This window comes from Triturus cristatus, chromosome 5_2, assembly GCF_964204655.1.
Source record: "Triturus cristatus chromosome 5_2, aTriCri1.1, whole genome shotgun sequence".
NCBI classification, from domain to species: domain Eukaryota; kingdom Metazoa; phylum Chordata; class Amphibia; order Caudata; family Salamandridae; genus Triturus; species Triturus cristatus.
The window spans coordinates 49314659-49335553 of record NC_140588.1 but is presented as its reverse complement, the minus strand read 5'-3'; the positions used below and the strand labels follow the sequence as shown (position 1 = coordinate 49335553).

The 20895-nt window shown below is 44.2% G+C and overlaps 1 protein-coding gene across 9 annotated transcripts in view; it reads right to left on the bottom strand.

Moving 5' to 3' along the window:
- Nucleotides 1–20895, bottom strand: part of PTPN3 (protein tyrosine phosphatase non-receptor type 3) — a 1752022-nt gene that overhangs the window by 1677549 nt on the left and 53578 nt on the right. For 2 of the 9 annotated variants that reach the window (XM_085606838.1, XM_085606841.1), the window contains exon 2: nucleotides 2455–2687. The exons of 4 other annotated variants lie outside the window; for them this stretch is intronic. The gene's annotated coding sequence lies outside the window, so the exon portion shown is untranslated. Of the gene's footprint in view, nucleotides 1–2454; nucleotides 2688–20895 lie in introns of those variants that run through there. 3 more of the 9 variants (XM_085606839.1, XM_085606834.1, XM_085606833.1) reach the window with 2 other exon arrangements.

Sequence of the window (20895 nt, the reverse complement as noted above, 5' to 3'; positions counted from 1 at the left end):
CCAAGCTTAAAAGTAGTATTTCATTTTCTTTTATTCAAAGATATTTAATTTGAAAAACATGGCTGATTGGATACAGGCTACAAAAGAGCTGGTGTTACTTTGCTTTATTCCAAACAAAAAACAAACATACATTTGTATTTTATGTACGTTATAAAGCACATATATGTATAGCACACATTCTGACTTTATTATGGCCTGGCACGGCTACCCGAGTCCTGGTTTTGAGGATATCAACACAACCCAGAGTATAGTTTTGTTCAGGGTTTGTAAGGAGTGCCTTTGTGGTTCTGTTGCTGATTTATAATTGATGTGTTTTACTGTGGTTAATTCCATGGGTCATAAAGTCTACTGGGTGTGGTCAGAAGTTGAGGCCAAACAGGGGTGAGCTGGCAAATTCAACTGCTGGCTTGGCAAAGCTACTTCGGAACTCAATGTGTTCTTTTATAAATGATCACAATAGCATTCAAAATCCTGCCAAAGGAACGTAGTTGGTGAGGGTTTATTTGATAGGCATCCCTTGTCCTGATGAAGGACAGTTAAGTGGCAAGAGACATGTCAACACAGTAGGTTTGAAGGGCCATAAACAACCCTCATGTTTGAACCTTTCCAAAGGAAGACACCAATAAAGAGGGCAGTAATCTATCACTAGCTGATTTGAATCCGAAACATCCCACAAAACCAAAGGGAGTAGAGATTATGACCAAAAGTATGGTGCTTCATAAACAAAAGCACATGAAGAACTTCAGAAAGTAAGAGCCCAACTCAGACCTCATTTAGGTCTGGGGCGAGGAGCGCTAAGCAGATGATGAAGCATGGCACAAATGTGGGTGAAGGTTTGGTGTCCTTTTTGAGTAAGTAATCCCCTTGAATAGTTTATATCAGCTTCTTCGTTCCCCAGTTAGTAACCAGTTTGTAACCAGAAATCATCACTGGCTGAAGTAGCTGCTGAAAAAGAGGTTATGCCCAAATAATCAGAAATTTGCGTGCAGTTTTTGTACAGTTTTGAAGCAAAGTACTAGACCACCTTGTAACAACTGGAGCACAAATACTTACAAATATATATTGACAGGGTCCCTGACTACATTTGGCCAAGAAAATGTTACTTTGTTATCCGTATGTTTGTACATGTGTGGTATCCATGCATTGCCAACCTAGCCAAAGTGTAATGTAGCACCTTTCGACCATTTTATTAATTGTTTTCTCTAGCATAGACTTCCATTGTCTGAGTTTCAGACGACTGTACACTCTGTATTGCAATACAACAGTAAAAGATGTACTGGCTGTAAGAAATTGAAGGTTCATTATTAATAAATACAGAGAGTAGTAACTATTAGAGAAACGCATACAGTCCATGCAAATGTACAGAAAAAGAGGGAACCTGGATGACTAAAAGTTTTCAGCAATGGCTAGAATGGTGTAGATTAACAACAAAGCATTATATATACAGATAAATACAAGGATTAGAATGCTTGGATACTGCCTAAAATAAGAAGCACCATTGATTATAAAACACTGTAGAGGCAATATTTAACAAGGGCCACGTGGCTTAAAATAGGATGTTAATACACAGTGTACATAAATAGTGAACAGAGAGTAATTACTTTTGAATCAATGTACGTGTCATAGAGGAACCAGAATGCACAATAAAAATAGTACAAGATCCTATATAGAGAATACATTAGGAGATTACACATAGGAGGAAATTACTATGAGTCATATTAATTACATAACTATGTGTATAGCAATAACCCAGAAAACTATCAGCAAGTCACAGCCTGGTACATATGAAAAGGGGCCATAACATGGTGGTTTGAAAGTTATAGAATAAACCCACAAGGGCATATGAGAAAAATATTGTAAGAAATTGTGCTATCAGGAGTACCCACCTCAAATATTAACTGCAATCTTTACCCGTCAGCCACTAAAGTCACAGTAGGAGCATAAATGTAATATTGAGCAACTATTCATCATGTTGTGTTTTGGCCATGACTTCATGAGCCTGCAGCAGGAGCCTGCAGCTGCACAAACCCTGGCTTTTGCACTTAGAGTGAGGAGGGAAAAGGTCCATGAACTGTTTATTTATGTTAGCTTCCATTTTGTATCAAAGAACTGAAGGATCGGGTAGATAAGAGGAAGATACGAAAGGATGACAAACAGCAGATATATCGAAACCGCACCTAGCCTTAGTAATGTGAGAATTTATTCATGCTTTGATAAGATTCCTGGAATTATCTTCCTTTGGCTTAACTTACAATTTTTATGTTGTGCACACATGTCTGAGTCAGTTTTTTAAATATTTGTCAATGATGTTTAAAAGGAATAAAAGCATTGCACCTGCTGCGTCTGGCAGAGTATACTTGGAAGCCGATTGCTTTGCATCTCTCAGGCTTAAGGTGAAATATATATACCTCCACAACAGTTTGATTGCTGTCTCTCATCAACAGACAAATGTACCTGATGTGTGTCCACAAACTGGGAGCTCGTACGGGATCCACCAAGTCAATCCAGACGGGCTAGAAGGAGCCGTGGACAAGGGGCCGGTTGAGGAACCGACTGATTTCGAAGTACGTACCCACAACGGATAGTGCGTTTCCTGCAGTCGCAGTCTGAGGGGATCATCGGTACTCGAGGCACAAAGTTGACTCGGCTGGATCCAGAGAACTCAGAAGCAACACAGTCGTAGAGACCTGGTAAGGAGTACCATGGATATATGTAATGATGCGGAATAATATAAGAGACGTCCATTGATAAATATAAGGACAGTAAAGTATGTTATACTTTGTTATGTTAAAGTCACACATATTTGTGATTTTTAGTGGCTAGGGTGTGACAGGAAGCATTTGCATTATGACAAAGAAGATTCACTATTACTACACTAAAATAATATGTGAAAGTCCAACATGTTGCTGATTTATTGTGGCACAGGGTGGAATGGGAAATATTTGCATTGTGACAAAGAAGATTAACCATTACCACACTAAAACAATTATCTTATAGAACTAGTGAAGAAATGGGTAGTTGTAGTAAATTTTGTGGTGTAAATAAACATTATGCAGATTAAGTACAGCTAAGTCCAGTAGAAGTAACTCCATCCAGCATGGGAGAGGATGATTAAACAAGGGATGAAGACTGGATTGTTTTTGCATTTATGGCAAGAATATACTGAGAAGATCCTTCATTACAGTTTCAATTGAATGGCACGTTTGATTATGAGCAATTTAATTATCTAAGGGAATGTATGTTTGAGAAAGGAAAGAGGAAAGTGTGACTGTTGCACTTTGATGTGCTGAATAGGTGGGAAGAATATGCAAGAGGCCACTGGTCAGTTAAGGCAAACACAGGTCATATCAGAAACATTTGGTTCTGGTATGCCTGCACTAGAAGAACAGGGAGACCCAATGCAGAATGACCCTTCTTTTCCTTCTCCTTCTCCCAAAATTGCCACCTACAGGGAGGGGGACCTGCTTCCAGTACTTAATTAAGTAATACCATAACACTGGAAAAGTGAGATCAATTTAAAATATTAATTCAGAACTGCATAAAACATGGACTATGCAGAATACAGATAAGGAGGATAAGAATTTGAACACCTATGGAAAAGCAACAACAACAAAAAACACACTACAATTCAAGACATAGGAAAGGCTATACATCCTTTACGCATTAGATATGATTCAGTAAGGTTTAAACAGGGTCAGCTGTAGGACCGGACGCTGCCTAATAATTTCACACATTGACTGCAAATCTGCGACATTTAGCTCCACGGACGTTGAATGTAATACTGCATTTGCCCTATACCTTGAATCGATTTATACATACCAATCCTTATGTGCCTCTATGATGGCCATGTGCATGAAGTACCAGGTTTTTACACAAATAACCCTCGTTATCATAAGCTTGTCTCCTGGACAATAACAGAACTCCTTGCCTTTTCCAAAAGCTATACCGATAGAAGAGAAAACCCTGAAAAATGGTAAACCAGGACAGAAAGATGTTGCGCATAGGCCGATACTGCACTGAGAGACAGGCACAGGAAGAACAGAATACGGATAAGAAACATAAGGAGTTGAAGAGCACAGCATGAGAGAGACAGGCCCACATACTGGAGAGAATGGGGGTAACAAGGGGAGACTCTCTACTAACTTACAGACCCCAGAAGGCCCAAATAGATAATGGGTTCCACAATTGTGAAGACCTTAATAATTGGATTAGAGAGTGCCCATTACCACAGAAAACTACCAGAGGGTGTTCCATGTCACGAGGACGTGCCCCAGGGGGATACAGAAATTCTTTTAACAGGGAGTCACAACAACATAATGATATGTCCAATAATGGCCCACATGCCAAATATTATGCTAATGATACCACTTAATCGGGGACACCAACAGAACTGCTTTGACAGACAGATCTCACATGGCAACGGTCCCCTTGCCCGATTATGATTTTGGCCAGTAGAGTGGCCCGGAAAGGAGGGAGGAACGGGTAGAAATTCCAGTGGATCCCACAGGTCCATATGTTGAAGCAATGGTACAAGGACAGAAGGTGAAATTCCTCCTTGACACTGGGGCCACTAATTCCTCGGAAAATTATCCTACATGCATCCCTCTCGGGAAAATAGAATACATCTGTGAGCTTTTCTAATGTACCTGTGCACAGTCATGTCTCCGCACCACTGACATATACCACTGGCACAATAATTAATAAATATTGTTTTCTATTGACAGACAAATTCGCCCTACATGTGCTGGGCATAGAATTACTTCCAAAATTACAAGCAACAATAAAATGCACCACAGATGGCATATATCTTGACTTCACCCGACCCCAACTGACAGTGCCTGAATGGGTGTTTGACAAAGTAGACAACAGTGTTTGGGCTTCTAGTAAAAACTAAGAGGAACGTATGACAATAGCACCTGTATAAATAATGTTAAACAAAATGTTCATCTCCCATGAGTGCCACAGTACAAAATATCACCAGAAGAACAGGGAAAGGAAATAGTCATACAGGACTTACTTGGGAACAGAGGGATAAGAGAGATACGGGGTTTGCCGTGCAATACCCCGATCCTCCCAGTAACAAACAGGGATGACCCCACTAAAAAAAATGTCTGGAGGTTTGTGGCTTTTATTCGCAGGCACTGAAAGCACAACTAGACACCAAGCGCTTGACACCAACCACCACTCTCATACAATACATAGATGAAATATTTTTGCCAGCACCAGCAAAACAGACTGCACTTCTCACACCATTGCATTACTACATTTCCTTGCCACACATTGCCACAAGGTGTCTTGCACTAAATTGCTATTTGTTCAACAGGAGGTTGTCTGAACAGGTTACCTTCTGTCGAAACGGGGGGGGGGGGGGGGGAGGAAACTTGACCTTCAAAGAGTGGAAGCTACATTGAATATTCAACCCCTTGCAACACCACAACAATCAGAAGACTTCCTAGGTATGGCAGGCTCGACCAGCCAATGGATTCCTAACTTTTCCCTTCTTTCCAAACCTCATGACTAAATACACCCCACAACCTTTACCATGGTTAACAGAACACAAGAATAGTTTTCTGCAAATCAAACAGGCACTTTATGAAACTCCTGCTCTTGGAATGACTGACAATACTAAAGAATTTTATCTTTCTGTACATGAACAAGATGGGTGCGCACTTGCTGTTCTTCAACAACAACAGAGTGACAGGCAAAGACACTGCGCCCATTTTTTTCCAACACCTGAGACAAGGTTGCTCGAGCCTTACCAGCATGTCTACGTGCAAATGCAGCAGCAGCTGTGTCCCTACAACAATCAGAAATACTGATTCTAGGACGCAAAGTACATCTGTATGTACCTCACTCTGTAGATATATTGGAAAAAAAAAATCTGATTAACACATTATGAGTTATGTTTGTTCAGTCCTCATGTTACCATAAATCAATGTAACAAACTGAATCCAGCGACACTTTTGCCCCTTTCCCAGATTGATACTGACACGCCCCATAATTGTGTAGTGATCACAGAAGAAAAGGCCAAAGGGAGAATGGATTCACGAAACACACCAATGGAAGAAAGAGAAGGTGACTTATGGGCTGATGGCTCTTGCTTTAAGCTTAAGGATGGGGCAATTACTGCAGCCTATGCTGTTGCCACCTTACACAATGTCATTAAAACCTGTACAGTAGTACAATTATCTGCAAAAGCAACTGCGTTATTAGCATTAAGAAGAGCCTATGAGCTGAGAGCTGGATTAACTGTGAATATATAGCCAATCTAATATATTGCCAATCTGCGTTTTGGAGTAGAACATACCTTTAGGAGCTTTGGGCAGAAAGAGGTTTGCTCATGTCTCAAGGAATAAAAATACAACATGGTCAACTGACGTTAAATTACTGATTGCTTATCGTTGCCAAGAAGAGTAAGTGTTCTCAAATGTAATGCACAGGAAAAGATAGTAGATGATATTAGCAAGGGGAATTATTTGCTGACGAGATAGCCAAAGAGACTGGACAAAATGTTACTAATATATGTTTCCCATCAAATGTTTATTGAACAGAAAGAAAGTGCATATGACTTCAGTGAAAGAGGGATAGCAGATTTGCAAAAACAAGCAACTAAAGAAGAGATACATAGATGGCCACAATATGGTACTCTGGTGAATGGCTAGTGGAAGGATCAACATGGCTATCGATTCAAGCTACCTGACAAACTATTATATACTATGCCATTGATGATGCACAGTCCTTTCCATTTGGGAAGAGATGGCATTGTAAAACAGCATGAAACTGTTTTGAGAAAACGCTAGTATATAGAAATTTGGATCAGAGGGTGCCCTTCTAAGCAATGCAATATTATGACCACAGCTAAATACTTGCTGAAAGAATTATTTCCATGCTTTGGTTTGCGCTGGATGATTTCAAGTGACAACGGGGTGCACTTTGTCAATAAGGTAATAGAACTGGTCTGTTAGGTAATAGGAGTAAAACAGAAGTTTCACTGTGTATATCACCCGAAAGCAGCCAATGCCACTGAAAGGATAAATGGCATCCTGAAGGCCAATATAGTTAAAATATGTGCAGAGTACACATTGACTTGGGTGGATGCCTTGCCACTTGCCCTTATTAGAATGCAAACTACTTCAGATACTGTAACATATCTCAACCCAAAATGGTGACTAAACGGACCCTTAACTGTTTTAAAAACATCACTCACAACACAAATAACTGATACACTGCTCTAAGAGTATTGGGTTCGATGGACAGAACGTGTTTCTGACATTATTAAACAGGTGAAAGACTGCTTGCCTCTGCAGGGGCCTGTACACAATATTCAACCTTACAAATGGGTGATAGTCAAGAACTTTCAGAGATCTAATTGCCTACAACCATGCTGGAAGGGTCCCGTAAAAGTTCTGCTGGCAACACAAACAGGTATGAAATATACAGAATATAAGAATTGGATTAATGACTCAAATGTGAAAGAGCTCCTTTATCTCAGACCTTGCCACTGACCGCAGTACACAGGATTGCCCCAACAACTCTGCCACCTCAGGTCATCCAGGACGCTGGCACTCAATACATCTGGCGCCCATGCCCTACAGTAAGGCCATCTTCTTGAGCCAACCAACGATAATTTACGATAGAGCCCAGAGCCGCGAAGTACTGGTGACCTCTCACGGCCTAATGATGGTGAAGAATAAGATATATACATAGCTAGGTTCACTTTTTGTGAAGTAGAAGGTGAAGAATAAGAAATAAAGGGGCCGAACTGCTCAGGAGGAGTAATTAAGATGGAAAGGAACAATGCTGACAAGGAAATTGTGCATACCATTTGCCCCGATTATCATTACTACCCTAACAGCCATTTTCCTCTACTTTATGCTATGCTTTCCGAAATTACTGGGTTTATACAACACCATGCTTATCACAGATCTTCGTGACCACAATTTCAAAGAGTACCATGACAACATTCCATGCAACTGATGAACGCCTATCACAAGGGATTAAATCTTAGATTGTTGAATTTGTCCAAAACGTCCTTATGTAACACAATGCAGGACGCCCTTGTTGCCCCTGATTTTGACGCTTAAGGATCCTTGTTATATGGCTTAGTGTTTCTCAGTATTAGACACTATTTTAAGGAACATGATAGCAAACATCTACTAACAATGTAGCTAGAGGGAGAAGAGAAATAGGTCAGATGGATACCTCTGCTCGGGAGTAATTAGGCACTATGAATACTAATTTTTTACTATTTGGAATCTGAGGTTCGACTATATTGAAGGTAATAATAATTTATTGCAATATTCGTTGTTTAGTTGTAAAAATGCTTTCTGTTTACTGTCAGGCATGTACCAATGTTCATGTTTCAAGTGTCATTATACAGCGGGAGCAAGCGGCCGCACTAATGAAAATAAATATTTAATAGCAAAGTTAAAATAACATGTTGAACAGTTGTTCAAAGGGTGGTTTGTAGGAGAATAAATTTAATATTGAGCAACAGTTCATTATGCTGTGTTTTTACTGTGATTTCCTGAGTCTGAAGCTGTATAATTGATGGCTTTTGAACTCAGGCCAAGAAAGGTAAAAATCCATGAACTGTGTATTTATGTTAGCTTCCCCTTTGTTTTTAAGTACTGGTTGAGAAAGTATTCATGCTTTGATAAGATTTCTCTCAGTTTTTTCCTTTAGCTTAACTTACGAATGTTATTCTGTGCACGTCTGACACAACAATTTCAATATTTGTCAATGATGTTTAAACGGTATAAAAGCATTACGTCAGCTGCGTCTGGCAGAGTATATTTGGAAGCTGATTGTTCTGCATCTTTCAGGCTGAAGCTGAAATAAATAAACAGCCATGACCGTGTTTGATTGCTATCTCACATTGACAGTCAAGTGTACCCAATTTGTGAATTCACATCACAAAATAATCCTCAGCTCAACCCCAACAGAGCTATGGAACAGAGCAGACAGGCTTAACTTGGAGGCAATCTGTAAAACAAACAATTATGCAGCAACAAAACAGTAATAAAGTTGAAATGCAAAACACTAAAACTCCCAAAACAAATAAGAAAAATAGAGTGAAATATAATAAACAAAATGACACCAAAGTGGCAAAAATATAATAAGAGGAAACGGAGATCTACTTTTTTTTAATTTTTAAGTAGAAATAGTACCAAGAAACGCAAAGTGCCAATGAGAGTCAATGAATAGGACGGAGGAAAAATTTTACACGGAACGTGATGGAGCATGGTTTGGATACACAAACCAGCATCTTCCGGTTAAAGATTTTATCTTCGAGTTTTAGTCTGTTAAGTACCAACCCAGCAGAGAAGCACAACTTGTAAAGCTCCTCAGGGAGTCACTTAAAAGACTCACAGAGTGCCAGGCAGGCAGAAGCCAATGGGAAGGTCCAATCCAGATCCAGTTGCCACTGGTCGGCTAGGCAGTTGCAGGAAAAGACCTCTTGTTGTGACCCTGTAGTTTTATCAGAAGATCAGCCTTATGACACTTGCAGTCCACTTCTTTCTGTTGGGTACAAGAGGGAGAGCAGGTCCAATCTCCTAGGCTCTTCACAGGTCTAAGACAGAGACGACGTAACCCTCTGGGAGCACTCTCCACAGGGATTTGTTTGTCTGTCAGGAGACATATGGATACCGACTATTGACTTTTGAACGAAACTTGGGAATCTAGTGCCTTGCTATAGGAGTTTTTTCACTTAAATGTATCTTTCAATCTTACGCGTTTTTTTGACGTTACTGGAGTTCCCAATTGGAAACTGTACCTTCAAGTATTCCATATACTACGATTACGACAAATCTTTATTGTAGTTTGCCCTGAAGACGTCTGAGGTTTATACCACACAGACGAAACACGTGTTGGCAAGAATTCACACCCATGTTTAACTTTGTCATATGAAAATAAAGAACAGAAGAAGAATTTTGTGGCAACTACCAGTGTGGACTGCTATGATTACTTTGGACACTTATTGCTCAGGATATTAACTCTTTGTTTGGCTATACATGTGGGCTTTTGTCTACGCAGTTGGTGACGGCGGGTGGCCGTTATCTATATCCTTGAGCATTCTGATTTTTTTATGGTGACTCTACACAACTCAGTGCATCCTATACCCAGCCACTCTTTTTCCCAATTATTAACTAATACTAAACCGCAGTGTCAGAGTGAACCCTCAAAGTCACTAAATGAACGTGAGATTAAGTTTGTTAGTAGCTACTGCACAGAGCCGGCAAGCTTACCTTAGGGCAAAGTGTGAAGTATTCATGCAGTACCAAAACCGTAATAAAGTCAAAACACCAAGCAATAAAAACCCCAAACTGAATTAGAAAAAAAGAAGAAAATGTAATATATGAAAGGACACCAAAATGACAAAGTTGCACTAAGGGAAACTGGACATAAATTTTTAAAGTTTTAAGCAGAAATGGTGCCAAAAAGCCCAAAGCGCCAATGATATTCTATGGAAGCGGTAAACTAGGACCTATTTGCAAGTTGAGGAACACTGCAATGGAGTCATGGTTAACAAGTGAATTGGTCCAGGTAAAAAGTATGGAAATCAAAAGATTCTAAGTCCCAATTCAGTAAAGAACGATTACGTTTTTTGAGAATTGTAGCCACCACTTAGGCCTGGAGGCCAGACACTTGAAGAAGGTTTAGTAAGTAGAGTTCTGGAGATTCTGCACTGACAATTTTCCAAGCCCCAAAGCAGAAGTGGATTTGGTCAATTTTTCAGAGGTAATGGGAGCCTTGAGCAGGAAGAAGGTGAAATTCAATTCACTGCAGTGAGCTGCCAGTTGTATAGTTTTCCTGCGAAGATCCTGCTGGAGCTCTAGAGGAAAAGTGATCTAACTTTCTTCTGGTATCCACAGACCTAAACGAGTACACTTTGAAAGCGCGGAGTATCACAGGGGATGCACTTCTAGACTCTTGGGGCGCCAGGCAGAGGCCAACAGCAGAGTACGTACAGTCCAGAGGCCACTAGTCAGCTGGGCGCTTCAGGGAAAAGGCCTTTTGCAACTTTGTATGTCCATGTAGCCACGGGAAGATCATCCAACTGACCCTTGGAGTCCACTTCTTTGTCTTGGTACTTGGGTGTAGGTCCAGTTATTCAGGGCTCCTCTCAGGGCTCATACTGCAGGTCCAGTCCTATTTTGATCTTTTGTAGGTCCACAAAGTGTTCGGAGCACTGTGCCATGAGGTGCCACATTTATAGGGACTTCTGGGCACTCACTAACCAATGGGTTAAAAGTTCCTGATGTAACCTTAACCCCTTCGCCGTAGGGGTAATTCCCCCGCGGCGCGGGGGCGGCGGCGCGGTGCTCGTGACGAGCCCAGCTCGTCATGAGGCACAGTGGAGCTGTGCTCATGACGAGCTGGGCTCATCACGACTCCGCCCACTAATTGATTCTCCCGCACAGGCGGGAAATTAATTACGCGTGGGAGTGGCGCGACCGTTATGACGAGCCCAGCTCGCCATGAGCACAGCTCCACTGTGCCTCATGACGAGCTGGGCTCGTCATGCGCATACAAGGGGTTAATGGGTTTTCCAGATGTCCTGTTTACCCTACTGCAGACAATCCCACAGTGACCCACACTGTCAAAATCCAAGATGAAGAGAACCTTCTTTCCTTGTGCAGAGCCTGAGTATCCACCCAGAGGTGTGGCCGGGTAATGATCGGTTCTCAGATGTAACTCAAAAATGTATCTGGGGATAGATTTCCTCCCTCTAGGTTTGATGCCATCCTGACTATGGGGAAACAATGCTGTGGCCTTCCTGTCATATGGCCAGTGCAGGGCCATTATTGTTTTCCCTATGTTAGCATGAGCATGTTGCAGACTGCCCTATGCTTTGCGCATGTTACTATACAAACGTATTTTGCTTTGTGCTAAGCTAAACTTTCACACAGAACCTGCTGTTTTCGCATTCTGTCCTTTCCTTGGGTTTAGTCTGCACACCGTAGACAAGGTCAAACAATAATGCCCCTTGTTATTTAGCTTTGTTTAGTCCTCAGCACCTAAGAAAACATACAATAGCAGCTGTTGTTTGGGAACATGTATTTTGTCGTATAGGTATGCACAGAATAGGTAACAACACACTTGGAGAGGGATTTTTCCAGGGAAGAGATTATGACAGCACCCGAGATGTAGAACTTTCACCTGTGCATGCTAAGGTATGGGTCTGCTGCCAACACCCAGAGATCTTCTGATATATAATAATTTTGCTTCTGTAGAAAGGGAGGGGCTTAGGCTACCCTGTCTTATATAATGACAGCTCCTTTTATGATTTATGGGCTACTTACAATGCTAGCCGTATTTGTGTCAGGCATCTCCTTACTTATTGTGGCACATATACTGCATACTAGAGCACGATAGTTAACAAATATTTTAAACTTTTCTAGTGTCTGTCGGATCTTATTGTGGACTAGTACGAGTGTAAGAGCAAATGGGGGTGTCCTGCAACCGCGATTCCTGAGAGAGTCGGGAGTGTTGTGTTCTGGGGTGTCTAATCACTTGTTCCTCTGTGAGTGAGTAGAAGGGCAAGTTAGACACTATAGCTAGTCGGTCCCAGGCTCATGGGTACTCATGTGGTAGGAGGACTCAGTCCCTGCCTACTAAGGTTCTATGATCCAAAGCATAGTTCTGTGACTCCACAGAATCCCTGCAACATTCCCAGGTGTCACTTAAAATTTACGTGTAACAGGTCAGGCATCACTGAAGTAAATTAAGTTCCTGGGCCCACTCTAGCTGGTCTTCCTGCCAGGGGAAGACAACACCTCGCCATTCTGAGGCCACTGTTCCTGTGAGTGGTTTTCACACCTCCTTCAGGCTGGGGCAGTGCCTGGAGAGATAATGCAAATTAGCCTACAGCAGCTTCGGGCAGGGTGAGGTAACGTTTAAAAAGTTACATTTTCCATATATTTAATAATAATCAAGCTTCACGATTAGATTGGATTTGTATTAAATGTGAAAATAAGTCTTTCAATTGAGTCTGTAGATGCTCAAAGGTTAAAGACAAACTGCCACATGCATCAAGCTAGGAGTTTGCGAGTCCTTAATAGCGAATATTAAGGATTCGCAATTGAGGACTCGCAAAATCCTATGCATGTAGGAATCGCTATAATAATAGCGATTCCTACACGTTCCTTATTTGCGACTCGCAAATTGTGAGGCGCAAATAAGGAATTGCTTCCCATTCATTCCTATGGGCCTACAGGCCCATAGGAATGAATGGGAAATTGCAAGCGCAATTTGCGAGTACCAATAGGTACTCGCAAATTGCGCATGCAATTTCAGGGTGCAAGGGTGTCAAAAGGACACCCTGTTGCACCCCTGGAATTGACCTGTGCACATATGTTGTGCACACACATGCCCTAAGGGCATGTGTGTGCGCAACATGAAACTTTGAAAAATACACAAATGTGATGTGCTTTTCTATTTGTAGACAATTCATACTCTATCTTGGAAAAGAAGGCGTAGCCAGAGAAAGAATGCTAATTCTTCACAATTTAGAGATTCAATTGCTTGATTAGTGGTTTGAAGTGTACAGTTTTGGAGCATTGTGGTCCATTTTGAAGTGTAGAGTTCAAGAAAGCCAGAGTGGGAGTAATGTTTGGGAATAGAGGAAGGATTGGAATTAGAGTACGAATAGTCCTTGGTGTTAGACAAGCAGATGGAAGTTCCTCTTTATACTTTTGGGAACAGGAATTCCATAATGAAAATACTTTAGAGTGGGTTTAAGTTGTTGGAACCACTACAAATTGGTTAAAGAATTTGTATTTTAGATAACGTATTTTATTAGAGTTGGAGGGTTTCACACGGATTTTAATAATTTTGCAGGCGAAAGAAAAAGCATATTGACTGCATTTAGATTTATTTGGTCCAGCAGGGGGAGGATTAACTAGTTGTGCTCCGAGATATTTTTGGTTATTTCTCAAAGCAGTAGATTTTTGGAGATTTAGGCAGGAGGAAATGGTAGACTTGTAACATTTTCTTTTGATTTTAAACTGATTTAGGAAGAATGACATTTGCGAGTCACTGTATTTTTTCAGCTTTTCTGCTAGAGCATCTTCTGAAGCTAAGACTCGTGACCTACCATTTAGAAATGTTGTTCTGTTTAGGGTCCTCCTGGTAAAAGAGAGGAGATCATCAATGATGAGTTTGAAGTCTGAAATAAAAGGTCGGCGTCTTTGCTATTCTGTGGTTTTTAAAGAGAGGTCACAGTGGTTAGCCCCTCTTTGTCCAGATTTCTGTAATCTGTGGTGCTTTAGGGAGATAAAGTGTTTAGCGAATGTAGTGGAGTCTGAAAAGATAGTATGAGGTTGGAAGTCTGCTTCTGCAGAGTTAGCATGAAGGTTATCTTCCAGTGGTCTGTCATGAGGATGACTAGTGAAGGGAGGCAGTATGCCCTGATGAACGAAGTGTGAAAAGGACATAGGATCAAATGCTGCCATAATAAGTGAGGAGGCAGGGCTGGTGGTCAGTAAAGCTGTCACATGAGATAGGGTTATAGCCAGATCTCTGGGGGTTGCTTCGGCATAACTGGAAGCAGCACTGATGGCAGAAGGAGGGCAAAATGTTTTTGCAAATCAGTGGAAATAGTGTTAATGGAAGAAGGCCTAATATAAGGTGTTGCATGGAAAATTATATATAAGGAATGAGGGAGGAGAGTGGTGAGAAAGCAGAGCCAGGATGACCAAGAATGCAGATACATATTTAGAAGTAGTAGAAACATTCTGATGAGAGTGGTGAGAAGTTATGTAACTGCAGAGTTGAAAAGCTACTGTTGGTGTATTGTGAATCACAGGAAGAAGAAACAATATTCATATGTTGCAAGTTAAGGGGTCAAAGCTTACAATCAGCAGATCGTCATTAGAATGGACTTTTATTTACATGTGTAATTTTCTAACAAGAAAAATAATGAATATGCTACTTACCAGTATGCATCTGTTCTTGGCATGTAGGGCTGCTGACATTCATATCTGTGCATAGATCGCCGCCTAGTGTTGGGTCCGGATGTTTGCACGTTGTTGTCCTGGAAGAGTCTTCGAAGTATCCTGGGATAGGTGACTCCTCCCCTGGACTACAGTGCGCATGGGCATCCTCTCCATCCTCAGATTGTTTTTCGCCATTGTGGCAGTGATGGAGTAGATACAGAAAGTGATGACCATGCTTTACAGTAATTGTGAGAGCTGCAGCTGCTACAGGCGCCGGGGAGGAGGGAGGGCGATATGAATGTCAGCAGCCCTACATGCCAAGAACAGATGCATACTGGTAAGTAGCATATTCAGTTCGAGGCATGTGGGCTGCTGAATTCATATCTGTGCATAGAATATATAGCAGTGCCCTCTTATTAGCGGCGGCTACCAGTGCCAGCTGCAGCGGTCTGAAAAAGAGTTTTGAGAACAGCCTGTCCTACAGCTGCCTGCTGTTTTGATTGTACATCTACACAATAGTGTTTGGCAAATGTATGTGTAGTGGACCAGGTGGCTGCTCTACATATATCATGCAAAGGAATGTTTCCTAGGAAAGCCATGGAGGCCCCTAACTTACGTGTTGAGTGGGCTCGTGGGGGAATCGTTAAAGTGCGTTTAGCCTTTTGATAGCAAATTTGAATACATTTAACGATCCATCTGGCTATACCTGCTTTGGAGATAGCGTTACCTTTGTGGTGTGGGGCAAAGGCAACGAAAAGTTGTTTTGTTTTCCTAAAGGGTTTGGTCCTGTCGATATAATACAGGAGGGCCCTCTTTACATCTAGCGTATGAAGTGCCCTTTCTGCGACAGTCTGTGGGTTTTGAAAGAAAACAGGCAGTTCAATAGTTTGATTCATGTGGAACTGCGATACCACCTTGGGCATGAATTTGGGGTTGGTACGTAGTACGACCCTGTTGGCGTGAACCTGTATAAATGGCTCTTGGACGGTTAGTGCCTTGAGTTCACTAACTCTTCGTAAAGAAGTTATCGCTACTAGGAAAGCTACTTTCCAGGTAAGGAATTGAATCTCGCATGAGTGTAGAGGTTCAAAGGGTGGACCCATCAGGCGTGTGAGGACCAAGTTGAGGTTCCACATTGGAGCCGGTGGGTGGCTTGGTGGAATGACTCGTTTGAGTCCTTCCAAGAATGCTTTGATGGCAGGCACTCTGAATAAAGAGAGGTGCTGCCTGGTTTGTAGATAGGCTGATATTGCGGTCAAATGGACACGTATAGAGGTGTACGCCAGATTGCATCGGTATAAGTGTAATAGGTAACAAATAATGTTTTGGATGGATGCGTCTAGCGGGTTAATGTCATTATTATTGCAATAAATGACGAACCTTTTCCATTTGGCTGCATAGCAAGCCCTGGTAGTGGGTCTCCTGGCCTCCTTAATGATGTCCATACAGTCAGGTGGCAGGTTTAGGTAGCCAAACTCTAGGACTTCAGGAGCCAGATTGCCAGGTTCAGCTGTTGCAGATCTGGGTGCTGAATCTCTCCATGGTTCTGCGTCAAATGCTCGGGTTTGACCCGCAGCCTTTGATGCGGCACCACGGAAAGTTCGAGAAAGGTGGTGTACCACGGCTGGCGTGCCCACGTTGGAGCAACCAGGACGAGTGTCAGTGAGTGTTGTCTGAGTTTGCGTGCCACCAGCGGTATCAGTGGTGCTGGGGGAAAAGCGTATGCAAATCTGCCGGACCAGTTCATCCATATCGCATTGCCCTGCGACTGCGGATGTGGGAACCTGGCGGCAAAGCTTTGGCATTTTGCGTTTTCGCTTGTGGCGAATAGGTCTATCTCTGGATGACCCCACTGCTGGAAGTACGGTTGGAGTACTGATGGGTGTAACTCCCACTCGTGCATCTGGTGGCTGTGTCTGCTGAGCAGATCCGCCATCTGGTTGTCCTTGACGGGGAGGTGTTCTGCCATGAGGAACATGTTCCTCTGAATGGCCCACTTCCACATGCTCTGAGCCAGATGAGACAACTGTGGAGAGTGTGTTCCTCCCTGCTTCTGTATGTAGTACATGGCAGTCATGTTGTCCGTTCGGATCAACACGACTTTGTTGCACAAGTGTACTTTGAATGCTTTCATAGCCAGGAAGATTGCCATCAGCTCTAGAAGGTTGATGTGCATCTTCTTTTGTTGTTGTGTCCATAGTCCCTGCACTGTGTAATGGAGTACATGAGCTCCCCATCCCTGGAGAGACGCGTCCGCCGTCAGTATTATCTGTGGGACAGGCTCTTGGAACGGTCGGCCCTTGCAAAGGTTTTGTGGATTCCACCAATGCAGAGAGTTGTATGCCCGACCGCTCACCAACACTAGGTCTTTCAACTGTCCTTGAGCCTGATTCCACTGATGTGCTAAGCACTCCTGAAGCGGGCGCATATGTAGTCTCGTGTGTGGGACTATGAAAATGCAGGAGGCCATCATGCCTATCAACTGCATGAACACTCGCGCGGGAAGGGAGTGTTGTGGTTTGAATTTGGAAATCAGCATTTGCATGCTGTTGATTCTCACTAAATTTGGCTGAGCTGTGGCCGCCAGAGTGTCTATAGTCGCACCTAGGTACTGTTGTACGTGTGCGGGCTGGAGATGGGATTTTGGGTAATTTAGTGAGAACCCCAGACTGTGAAGAAGGTGAATGGTGCGAGACATGTGGCTGGCACATTGCTGGGCTGACTTCGCTTGAACGAGCCAGTCGTCCAGGTAAGGGTAGACGTGTATGTGCTGCCTCCGTAGATGTGCCGCCACAGTAGCTAGGCACTTTGTGAACACCCTGGGTGCTGTTGTCACGCCGAAGGGAAGGACTTTGAATTGGTAGTGCTGCCCTTGAACGGTGAACCTGAGGTATTTCTTGTGTGAGGGGTGAACGGGTATGTGGAAATACGCATCCTTTAGGTCCAGTGTGGCCAGAAAGTCTCCCTGCTTGAGCAGCGGGAGGACTTGCTGTAGAGTGAGCATGTGAAAATGCTCGGAAAGAATGTACTGGTTCAGGGGTCTCAGGTCTAATATAGGTCTGAGTGACCCGTCCTTTTTCGGTATTAAAAAGTACAGGGAGTACACTCCCGTACCTTGTTCGTGGACGGGTACGACCTCTATTGCGCCTTTTAGTAACATACTTTGCACCTCCTGCTGTAAGAGCGTTAAGTGCTCTGAGGACATAGGACGGTTTTTTGGAGGTATTGTGGGTGGAGTCGAGGTTAATTCTAGACAGTAACCGTATTTGACAATATCTTTGACCCACCTGTCCGTGGTGATGGAGTTCCACGTGGACAGGAACCTTTGTAGCCTTCCCCCGACAGGTGTTATGTGGTCGGGAGGAAGGGAGAGGGCGTCACTGCTTGTTCTTGGGGGAGGACCTGGTGTTGCCGTAGCCGCGTCCTCTGCCCTTTGTGCTGGAGCCACGATAACCACCCCGGGTGTTTTTATCGTAGGTGCTTTGTGTGTTGCCCTTGTTGTAGGTTTGCTGTGACCCCTGTCCTCTACCTGCTCCTCTATTTCCGGGGCGACGAAAGGAGCCGCTCCGAAAGGACTGCGTTTGGAGGGCCCCCATGGACTTTGCAGTGTCTGTGTCCTTTTTTATTTTCTCTAGGGTGGTGTCAACCTCCGGGCCGAATAAGTAGTCGGGGTTGACAGGTTGGTTGAGGATGTTATTTTGTACCTCCGGTTTGAATCCGGAGATTCGCAACCAGGCGTGTCGTCGCAACATGACACTAGTGTTTATGGCTCTGGCAGCTGTATCCGCGGCATCCAGTGCACACTTAATGGATGCATTTGTGAGCAGTTGTCCCTCCCTGATGAGGATCTCTGCACCTTCTTTGTATTGGTCAGGGAGATGTTGGAGTAGTTGTTCTAGTGTATCGTAGTGCGCTCGATCGTAGCGAGCGAGGAGCGCCTGAGTGTTGGCAATGCGCCATATGTTAGCTGCCTGGGCGGCAACCCGTTTGCCGGAGGTCTCTAGCACCTTGGACTCTTTGTCCGGGGGAGGAGCATCACCTGTTGTTTGCGAGTGTGCCCTCTTGCGAGCATTCGCAACTACAATGGAGTCCAGAGGTAACTGGCCTCTAATGTAAGTAGGGTCCCCAGGCGCCGATCTGTACTTCTTGTCGATCCTGGGGTTTATCACTCTTGCCCTAGTGGGTTCCTTGAAGATGTCCTTTGCTGGTTTGAGGACACCCTTCAACATGGGCAGAGTCTTTACATGTCGTTCCGAGGATGCGAAAGTATCCATAAGAAAGTCGTCCTCGACGGTGTCAGAGTGAAGTTGCACCCCATGATTGGCTGCAGCACGTTCAATTAGAGCGTTGAACGCGGCAGTGTCCTCTGTGGGAGATGTTTTTGCTCCATAGAGTTGCGGGTCCTGTGCATCCAGAGGTGCACCTGAGTCTACAGGGTCATCCCAAGCTTGATCAGGGTCCTGTTGGCCTTAAAGGTCCATGTCTCCGGGGTAGGGGACTTGGTCACTCATGTAGTCCTCCAAAGCCACCGTGTCGGAGTGTGTGGGAGAGAAGGACTGTGGGTCTCTGTAGGGGGAATGGGGAGGTTCATAAAGAACTGGTTCTGAAGCCACTGGCAGCTTTCTTTTAAGCGGGATCCGGAAGGAGTCCAAAGCTGGCTCCGAAGTTATTCTCCGTTTGTGGATTATCATCCTGCCGGTGTCGGCGTCGATGAGATGTGATGGAGACGTCTCCGCAGGAGAGCGTTCGGCAGGAGTAATCGTGGTGTGGGTGACCCGTGTCCTGATTTGGAATAGTTTTGGGGCCGTGGATGGTGGCAGGCCAAAAGTAATGTTGGCTGGTGCCGAAGAGGCTGTTGGAGCTTTTATCGGCTCGGAGCCCGACGTGTCCTGAAGGACCGTTTTGGTTTTGGCGCGTTGCGTCGCAACGGATCGCACCTGGAGCGCCATCGATTCCTTCGCGCCGACCGGTTCAGTCGAGGTGGGCGTGGATTTTTTCGGCGCCGGTGAGACATCGAGTCGAGGGGCGGTAATGGCCGTCGACGTCTTCGATGAGTGTGGCTTTGGTGGTGCCGTTGAAGCGGTGTGAGATGCAGCAGGCAGCTTGACCTTTGGGGTCGGAGCCGATTGCGTCGGTGCCAGGAGCCGAGTAGGTTTGGTGGCACCGAAGGTCTTTTTCCTTATGTCGACTCCGACGTCGGCCGCTTCAAGCTCGGCACCGAAGTCTCGTTTGGTGCGCTCGGTGCCGACGGGTTTTGCTGGCGTCGAAGGTGTGGTGGGCCTCGATCCGACCAGCGCTACTTTCGGTTTCGGTTTCAGTTGAACCAATACAGCTTTTGGTTTCGGTTTCGAAGAAGGGAAACCAGCCGGTTTGGGCATTAATGGCTGCCGCTGAATGTCCGTGGCCGGGCCCGAGGGCGGGGCCGAAGAACTGCGGGATAGGTCTTGGGTAAGGCCGGAAGGCGATCCCTCGACCGGAGCCATAGACTGTTGCACTGGGATTTCCTCAGTCTGTACGGGTAGGCCTTGCTCGTCATCGGAGCTACTCTCTTCGGCCCCTAAGGCCTCATTGTAGTCTCCTACCTCGGTGTCGTCTTCATCTCTGCGAAAGAGTGTTTCGTCGACGTCTTCCGATCCGGAGTCATGTTCGAAAGCGGGACTGGAGGGTAGGTTCTCCACTTCTTCGACATCTTCGGTCTCGGCGCTGAAGATGTCGGCCGGGGCCGGTGCCGCTTGCTGCGCCTCGAGTCTTGCCGCTCGTCGATTCCGGAGAGTCTTCTTGGATCGAAATCGGGCACAGGCCATGCATGTAGATTCGTCGTGATCCGGCGAAAGGCATTTATTGCACACCGGATGGACGTCGATGTGGGGATATTTCGAATTGCATACAGGACACCGCTTGAATGGTGTCCTCGATTCCATCGTCGATGTTCGGGTAAGATGCGAAAAAAGTT